Source organism: Onychomys torridus, chromosome 1, assembly GCF_903995425.1.
Source record: "Onychomys torridus chromosome 1, mOncTor1.1, whole genome shotgun sequence".
In the NCBI taxonomy this organism is placed as follows: domain Eukaryota; kingdom Metazoa; phylum Chordata; class Mammalia; order Rodentia; family Cricetidae; genus Onychomys; species Onychomys torridus.
Window position 1 is genome coordinate 156,836,079 of NC_050443.1, and position 9,761 is coordinate 156,845,839.

Below are 9,761 nucleotides of genomic sequence, written 5' to 3' on the forward strand. Positions count from 1 at the left end.
TTTGGGGGCACTTGTAACATCCCAGCATTTTCCCACAAGCACTGGTCATTACTAAGCATGCTACAGGGTACTTCATGCTTTAGTTATGGGTTAGATTTATATCTTTACATATGGTTATCATTACAGCTGAATAAATATTACATATGATATAGCTATTTGTGATAGCTTATTTTCTGTCTTGGTTCCACTAGAATATAAGTGTACAAAGAGTAGACTCCTCCATTTTATTTCCAGAGCTGAGGATGATTTCTGGCGCAATAGCAGATACCCGGTGATTATGGGCTGAACAGATGAATTTCTGAATGTATGTATGTGTATGTAGTCTAGTATGGAACAGAGGAATGTTAGCTGTATAAGCCACCCTCTTCACATTCAGAGAGCTCACTATAATTATAAAACAAGATATAAGCTGGGCATAGTGGGACATGCCTTTAACTCTGGCATTCAGAAGGCAGAGGTAGATGAATCTCTGTGAGTTTGAGATCAGCTGGTCTATACAATGAGTTCCAGACAGTCCGAGCTATGTAGTGAGACTCTGTCTTAAAAAATAAATAAAATAAAATCAAAACAAGATATGTAAGAGTCTATGTGTGTGTGTGTGTGTGTGTGTGTGTGTGTGTGTGTGTGTGTGTGTGTTTAAACTGGCAAATGACTAAAGAAAGCAAAATACTACAAAAGTCTAAAAGAAGAGATATTTTGCTTTAGAGTGAGCACTCAAGAAAACTTCACAAAGAAGGTGGATATGACACAGACTCGGGAAGAAGGGGAGGATTTGTGTGTCAGTAGGGAGAAGCACATTAGGAGAAGGACGGAATCTATGACAGAAAATATTAGTGAAATAGTTTGATAGCATCCTATGAAAACTTCCCGCCTGTAATTTCATAGCCAGAACCAAGGTCTAATTCGATGGGTGTGTGTATTTGTCTGATCAGAGGTTTCTGAGCAAGCACCTTGTACTTTGGAAGTTCAGCGTCATACCCAGGTGAAAGAAAGACAGGTCCCTAGGACCAAGTTGTTGGGGTTGTAGAGGTAAGGAAAAGTCTGGGAGGTTCCACAGCTTAATAGTTAGAGAATCACCTACAGGAATGGGGAAGTCGGGACAGGTTTGACTGCAAGAACAGAAATTCAGTTTGAATTCCGTGGAGCAAACGCACTTTATTACCCTCATAAAACCAAACTGCAGAGAGAGTGGATGGCAGGAAAAGTTGGCAGCAGAACCCTCAAGCCTACCCCACTCTCCACCTGCTGCTGCTTCTCTCCTCATCCACTTCCTTAATGAAGGACACCAGAGCCACATCTGCCCATCTTTCCCAGACCCTCATCCTCCAACTCTGACCCCAGTGATGGGTGACAAAACCTGCCTGCTTAGTGCCAAAGGGCAGCCACACTTCGTTTTGCTGCATTAAAACTGAGTAAATAGCACACTTCTCAAATCACAGAATCACCTCATCTCAGGGCTCCATAAAAGTCATCGGAGCTCACAACCTGATCCAATGTATTAGTCATTTCTGGCAACATTCCCAACAAATGATCTTTCAACAAGCACTTAAAACACTTATGTCCCATTCAGGCACTCCATGTCACTGTAAAAGCGCTCCAAGCTGTTACAGAGTTGGTCTTTACAGCCAGATAAGATCTACCACCAGTTGCCAGTGGCCTTTTCCGTTGTACATGAGATGCTTGAAGAGTCCATTCGCCAGTGAGCCTTCTCAGGCTGAACTTCAATTTACTCTCATTGTTTCTTAGGCAGCATGGAGTTTAAATCCCTTTAGACTTTTCAATGGGCTCTTTCAACCTGCAAGAAGTATTTACCATGCACTCTTTTCATTCCGAGCCGTTAACTAGGTGTGAGGAAGGAGATAGCAAGGAAAGCAAGTTCTTGGCCTAATGCAGTGTGGACTTCTGAAGAGCAGATGGAAACTAGCCGGGTAATCCCGCTAACGGGAGACTTCCATGTTTCAGTGTCACAGCTAAACGTGAAAGGCTTCATGTGTGGTCTTACTGTTTGGATCTGGAAGGTCTTCCTAAGGCTTGGTCCAGGCGATGGTGCTATGGAGACATGGTAGAAACTTTAGGAGGTAGGGCCTAGCTGGGACAGTGGATCACTGGGAAGTAGCTTGAATATATTAGGAACCTGGCCCATGAACACTCAAGCTCTTTCTCGATCTCTCCCCCCACTCTCTTTCTCTCACTCATCACCTCTCCCCTCCCCTTCTCTTCCCCTCCCTCATCCTTCTCAGATGAGCAGCTGTACTCTATCAACCATTCCCTTCTGTCGTAAAGTTCTGCTTTACCACAGTCCCCCAAACAAAGGTACCAGCCAACCAAGGACAAAAGTCTCTGAAGCCAGGAACCAAAATAAAGCTTTCTTTTTTTAAGTTGATTTTTTTTTTTGGTGTGGGGGGGGAGCAGTATTTGGTCACAGAAATGGAAAGCTGACTCACTTACATGTGAACAGTGGGTGGTAAAACACACCCATAGGTTGGTTTTCAAAAGGTGCAGTCCTACCTTTGAGTAAGAACTGAGTTTGTTTAAAAAATAAATTTAAAAAAAAAAAAAGGACTGAGTTTGTGACTGGCTTTTGACAAACAGTGAAGAAGGGAAATGCCTAAGTGAGGGATTGCAACCTCACAGACACTGTCTAGCCTTCTTCGGTCCGGAGCCTTTGGCTTCCTGTATCATCCTGACTCTCTTTTCTCCAGGTTCCACAGGAAAAGATTAATTTTTCCTTTTTAGGGGAGGGTGTGCTTTTTATTAGCATATAATAATAAGGGCTTCATTATGACATCTTCATTCATAGATATGACATATTTTGATCATACTTACACCCCCATCACCCTCTCTTCCCCTGTTCTCAAGTAGCTCCCTTCTATTTCCATGTCTTCCCACGTTTGTTTCTGTGACTTATGAGTTGTTCCCGGGAGCACGGATGCATGTTTGCTCACAGGAGCACGTGCACCCGATCGGCAGCCACACCACTGAAGAAAATGCCTCTCCCTCATCAGCCCTTAACTGGAAGAGTCTTAAAGAGGATTCCCTATGTTTTCGTCCAGAAGTGTCAGCATTTCATGTCTGAAATTAAGATCTTAGATTAATTTCAAATTGATTCGTGAAATATATTTATCTACTTTGATTTTTCTCCAAGTAGAGATCCAGTTTTCCTCTGATTGTCTTTTTCCCAGTGTGTTTTTGTCTCCTTTGTAAAAATGAGACGGAGTTGGGGTCGGAGGGATGGCTCGTTACTCGGAGCACTTGCTGCTCTTGCAGAGAACCTGGTTTGAGTCCTCAGCACCCACGTGGTATCTCACAATCTGCCATTACTCCAGTTCTAGGGGATCCAGTGCCCTCTTCTGAAGGCACCAGGCCCACACATGGTGCACATACATATATACATGAAGATAAAACATTCATCCATATAAAATAAAAAGAAATGAATTTTTTGAAAAATAAACCTCTGCTGTCAGTTAACTTCTCAGCCCCTGCCCCCGCCCCCCAGTCAGCCTCACTGGTTTACCAGTTTGTTCTTCTGCTGGTACCAGGCTGTCTCTACCACTATGGTTCTGCTGTATAGTTTGAGGTTGGAAGAGCAGTCAGTGCTCTTAGCTGCTAAGCCACCTCTCTAGCCCCATAGATTGGTTACTTTAATACTTCCAGCGGTGTATTGTTCAGCTGCATGTGGTCTTTTGTTCCATATGAGTTCTTGCATTGCTTTTCTCCCCTAAATCTATAAAACAGAACACCAGAGTTTTGATAGGTATCACATCACATCTATAAATTAATTCTGGTATCAGAATAAGAGTGATTTCATAGGATGAATTTGGCAGTATTCCTTAACCTTTGTGGAATAATTTAAGAAGAATTGGTGTGAGGTCTTCTTTGAAAGTTTGCTAGAACTCAGGAGGGGATCCATCTGGTCCTGGGCTTTCTCTGAGGGGTGCCTTTTGATTACAGCTTCTAGTTCATTGCTTGTAACTGTATATTTAAATTATTTCTGTCTTCTGCCTCTAATTTTGTGAAATGATATGCAGTTAGAAATTCTTCTGTTTTTCTAGATTTTTGGAGTGTATGCTTCATAGTAATCCCCATGAGAGTTTCGGCACAGCAAAGGGAGCTTTTGGAAGAGCTCACAGATGGTCCACAGAATGGGGGGGGGGGCACTGTCAGCTGTATTTTAAACAAGTGGTCAAAAATTCAGAATTACAAAGAACTGCAGAAATTAAATAGGGAAGTAAAACTGTCAATCAACAAATGAGCAAGTAAACGGAAAAGGCAGTTTTCTAAAAAGAAAAAGAAACAGGTACGGCCAAAACTACTTTTAAAAGTATTCAATATCTCTAGCCATCAGGGAAATGCAAATTCAAATTAATTTGAGATACCGCCTCACTCTCAGTGAGAATGGCTATCATCAAGAAATCTGACAACACACATTGGAGCGGATGTGGAGAAAAAGGAACCATTATTCACTGCTGGCTGGGATGCAAATTAAAATAGCCATTATGAAAATCAATTTGGAGGTTTCTCAGAAAAATGAAAAATAGAAATGCCATATGACCTAACTATTCCACGCTAGCCTATGTCCAGAGAACTTCATACCCTACCCTGCACTCTTGTTTAAAGCTGCTCTATTCGCTATAGAGGAATATGGAAACAACCTAGACATCCATCAACATCTATGTTGAATGGATAATGAAAACCTGGCACATACATAAAATAGTATACTATTCAGTCTAAAGAAGAATGAAACCACAAAACTTTCAGGAAAACAGATGCCTCCACTCCTAATCTCCTACCCCCATGCTAGATACCCAAACTTTTGTACAACCCCAGGGAAGCAGGGAACCCCAGATTGACCAAGAGTCAATGGCTCCCACCCAAACCAGAAAGAAGCATGCTCCTAACAGAAACTCAGTTTGTAGAAAACTATTTTCATAGTCTTCCCACCTGAGTTTAGGTGTCAAGCTAAGATCTTAAAAATGAATAACAATTAGAGATTAATCCAAGTAAAAGGAAAGGAAGAGAATTCTAAAGAGAAGAATGCATGTGGTCTTATTTTTAGGGAATTGTGCAGATCACTTAAAATAAAATTCTACCCAACGACTTCTAGTGTGTATGTGTTTAATGTCCGTAGGGAACAGTTCTCAAAAATCTGCTGAAACCACTGGCTCCTGGCTACCTAAGATGAACTCTATATTCTGTTAACACAAAAACAACCAAAAGGATGTTCTCCAAAGAATAACGATATTTACCTTACTTGGTTATAGCAAGCATTGTAACAGTTATACCCACGGTACAGTAAATGATATATGTGTGTTCAAAGAGGATGAGGAAGGAAAAGGCTTCAAAGGCAGAAGAGGAGAAAGCTATACAGATCCTGGAATACTAAGTTCACAGATTTCGGAGGACTCAGGTAGACATTGGTGTCAGCTCATGAATGAACATGCCACCCCTGGGCAAGACCCCTGTCCAGAGAGTCTTGTTTGGTCTTTACAGTCTTATCACATGCTGAAGATGATAAACTTTGTTACAAAAACTGTCCATACATAGGTAGCAGGTGAGCAAAGCCTGGGGGGTCTGAGAATGTGAAAGAGTCTTTTGTGCTGCCTAGAAAATTGTTCTTGAAGTAGTCCTTACCTTAGACAGGACTTCCCACTTGTGACCGCATCCAGACCTGACGAGATTGATTTCATTCTCCTGTAGCAGCTGAGCTCCCACAGTATTAGGGGCCACTGTGAGTTTATGCTGTTCATATGCCCATGCTAGTGTGTGACACACTAGCCGTGACACACTGCTGTGACAAACGCCTGAGAGAAACCATTTTAAAGGAGCAAATATTTCTTTTGGCTTCTGATTAGGTAGCTTCATGAGAGGTGTGGGGGGCGGGGAGCTGTGAGGCAGACTGTCATGGCAGATGGGTGAGGTAGGGCAGTGTTATCACCTCATGGCAGCCAGGAAGAAGCCAGGCAAAGAGACAAGAAGGGATATGAGGTAAGATATTTTTCCAAAGGCATATCCCCAATGATGAATTTCCTCCTTATGAGGTCATAGAACTAGGAATCTATCTGCAGATTAATTAATGATCGGTCCAGAGCCCTCAGGATATAATTAGCTCCCAGTGATTGGAACCACCAGCTGGGGACCAGGTCCTCACCACAGGGACCCTTTGCAGGACCCTTCACAGCCAAACCATAACAAGCCCTATTCCACAGCGCCCCTCTTCAGAGTGAATGGATAATTCAACAACCGTGCTTGTAATAAACAATTAGAGATTATGAATTAGACCAAGAGAGACATCTGGCCCTATTTGAAACAATCAGATTCACTACTGGAAGTTAAGTCTGATGGCTACCAAATTAGTATTTCTCAGGGTGCAGCTGGAACTAAGCTGTCTCTCTCTCTCTCTCTCTCTCTCTCTCTCTCTCTCTCTCTCTCTCTCTGTGTGTGTGTGTGTGTGTGTGTGTGTGTGTGTGTGTGTCTACACACACACCATTATAGATAGATAGAAAGATAGAAAGATAGATAGATAGATAGATAGATAGATAGATAGATAGATGATAGATAGCTAAATGATAGACAGACAGATAAGAGAGAGAGCTAAGAGGCTTTCCTTCATTGAATAGAGCAGTAAAGAGAGGCAGCTTGCAGAATTAGGGAGAGCTAGTGTCCAGACCACATGGATCTGAGAGGAGCCCAAGGTCACCTTACTCATGATGACACTTCCTTAGACACCCAGCTGTGTTCCCACCCCAGGATTCTGAGGTACATTCTGCACGTCCTGAACTCAGCCTTACCTCTTTGCTTTCTGACATTAGCTCAAGTGAATCTCCATGCTCAGCAGTCAGAGTTGAAAGACTGAACAATGAATCGCTGTGATTGTTTGCTTCCTAATGGGGCATCTGATAGCAGCTACATGCCCAAGCAGTGAGATTACAAGTCACCAGGCCAGTTAAGATTATCCGCTCTTTAACAGGCATGCTATGACTCAGCAGTTTTCTCCTAAATAAAAAATCTCCATAAAGTCCTGGGAAACCTCAGAAAATTACTTCCCTCTCCACATTCATCAGTAAATTAGGGTGGCCACTTGTACAGTCTCAGGAGGACTGTACATTACAGAGGCATGTGGCAGGTGTGCTTCTAGTCAGAGAAGGAGAAAAGAAAGATATTTTTTGATAGAGAACACGATCTGGAATGCATCAAAGTCATCATGTATGTGGTGTTTACTGGTGTCATATGTTGTTTAAAGACATATGCATATAAAATTATATCATATATACAGCCACACATATCAATTCAACCATCAAAGGCTAAACACATTGTCGCTCTAAATGAACAAGTGTCTATAACTATGTAGCTAGCACTGGTGGAGCCGAGCTTCAAATTCATATTAATAATGAATGTTTGTTGATTACACAGCTACACAGTGGATAAAGTACATTCTGCTTATCTGCCCTCACATCCCCATGGAGGTAATCTTTATTCCAAACTGTAACTATCTTTAGGCTTTGAAATGTGCATCTAGTATGACCCAACTATGTGCACAGAGTCGAAGTTAAGAGGGTTAAAAGGAGTATTTCCAGGCAATTCAACCATTTTATCATATGCCAGAAAATAATGAGCAGCCTCCACATTATTTATTATCTGCAGTGACCTCTGCACTTCGGGGAGCAAGGAAAACAAACAGATCATTTCAAGGTTGTACCAGCTGCCAAATGCAATTACTCCATCAGGAGGAACTCCAGAGGAGGGTTGCTGGGTAACAGGAAGTTTGTTTACATGAAATGTCTCTTTTTGATAAAAACCCCTCCAGGAAGATTTTTATTCCCTTATTTCTAAAGTTGATTTTGTAACTTTCTCATACAATGCTTATTTAGTTAATTTATCTAACAAAATGTAACTGCTGAAGTTACTTGTAAAGCTGTTGTCCCTTGGCTATTCTGTTTGTTTTTAATTAGAAAAAACTATGTGCATGTGTGCATGAGATTGTGTGCATGTGAAATATGTGTGTGCGTGTGAGATTGTGTGCATGTGAAATATGTGTGTGCATGTGAGATTATGTGCATGTGTGTGTGAGATGTGTGTGCGTGTGTATGTGTGTGTGTGTGATGTGCATGAGTATGAGTGTGTGTGTGTGTGTGTGTGTGTGTGTGATGTGCATGAGTGTGTGTGTGTGTGTGTGTGTGATGTGCATGAGTGTGTGTGTGTGTGTGTGCGTGTGTATGTGTGTGTGATGTGCATGAGTATGAGTGTGTGTGTGTGTGTGTGTGTGTGATGTGCATGAGTGTGTGTGTGTGTGTGTGTGTGTGTGTGTGTGTGTGTGTGTGATGTGCACAGGTGTGCCACAGTGTGATGTGGGAGGGTGAAAGGACAACTTGCAGACTTGGTTTTCTTCTGCTTTGCTCAAGGTCTCTCTTATTTCTTTTCTCTGCTGTATTGTATTCCAGGCCAGCTGGCCTCTGAGCTTCTGGACGGTTGGCTCTCCTGTTTCTGCCTTGCACAGCAGCAGAGTGATGGGATTATAGCCTGTGTGCTAACACACCCAGTTTTTTCATGTGGGCCCTGGGGGTCATTAGGCTCTTGTGGTAAATATTCCCACTCACTGAACCATCTCTCTGGTCCTGTTTTGCGTTTTTGAGATGGGTCTTGCTACATAGCCTAGGCTAGCCCAGAACTCTTGATCGACCTGCCTCAGATTTCTGACTGCTGGGGCTAGAAAGGAATACCCCCACATCTGACTAACAGTTTAAATTTGTTCTGCTTTTCTTTCCTCGGTTTCCATGTTTTTCAGTTCACATCTGCATCCCTCTCAGTGATTTCTACTTACTCACTTCTGGAAACTTTAGAGTATCTAGTAAGAGCTAGTAATCTGGTTGGGGCTATGACTTGCAGATAAGTGACATTGATGTCACTCACCTCTCTCGATATCACCTGTGTGATTGTCATTAGGGCTGTTCACACATATCCAACACTCCTCCTCCTCACATGTGACAGGACTGTGTCTCCCACCTGTCTTGATGTTTCCTGTGGTCACATGACTTGCTTTAGCTACTAAAACAAGAGAAGCGGTGCAAATGTTTGAAGAGCATACATAGATTCTAATGACAGTGGCAACAGTTTCTTAATGGAAAATAACAAGAGGTGACGAAGGCATAGAGAGATGGATACTCGTATCCTGCCACAGGGAATCTAAAATGCCATAGACCTTTGGGAAACATTTGATCATTGCTCAATGAATTAAATGTGGAGCTGGGTGTGGTGGGGCAAAGAGAGGTGGATAACTGAGTGCCAGGTCAGACAGGGTACACTGAGACTGTCTCAAAAAAAATATGGAATTGTCATATAAGCCAGAAATTCTACTCTTTTTCCCCTCCCTGGCTGTCCTGGAACTCACTCTGTTTTTGTTTTTTGTTTTTTGTTTTGTTTTTTTTTTTTTTTTAGCTGAGGATCAAACCCAGAGCCTTGTGCTTGCTAGGCAGGCACTCTACCACTGAGCTAAGTCCCCAACCCCTGGAACTCACTCTGTAGACCAGGCTGGCTTCAAGCTCACAGAGATCTGCCTGCCTCTGCCTCCTGAGTGCTGGGATTAAAGGCATATGTAGCAATTCTACTCTTGGATATATACCTGGAAGAGAAAATAAGCATTCAACAAGTCTGTATACAAATATCCATAGCAGCTCAGCTGCAATAGCCAAGTTCAGATAGACTATCATCTATCAACCAATTAATTGGTAAACAAAATTTGATGCATATAAAATGAGATATTATTT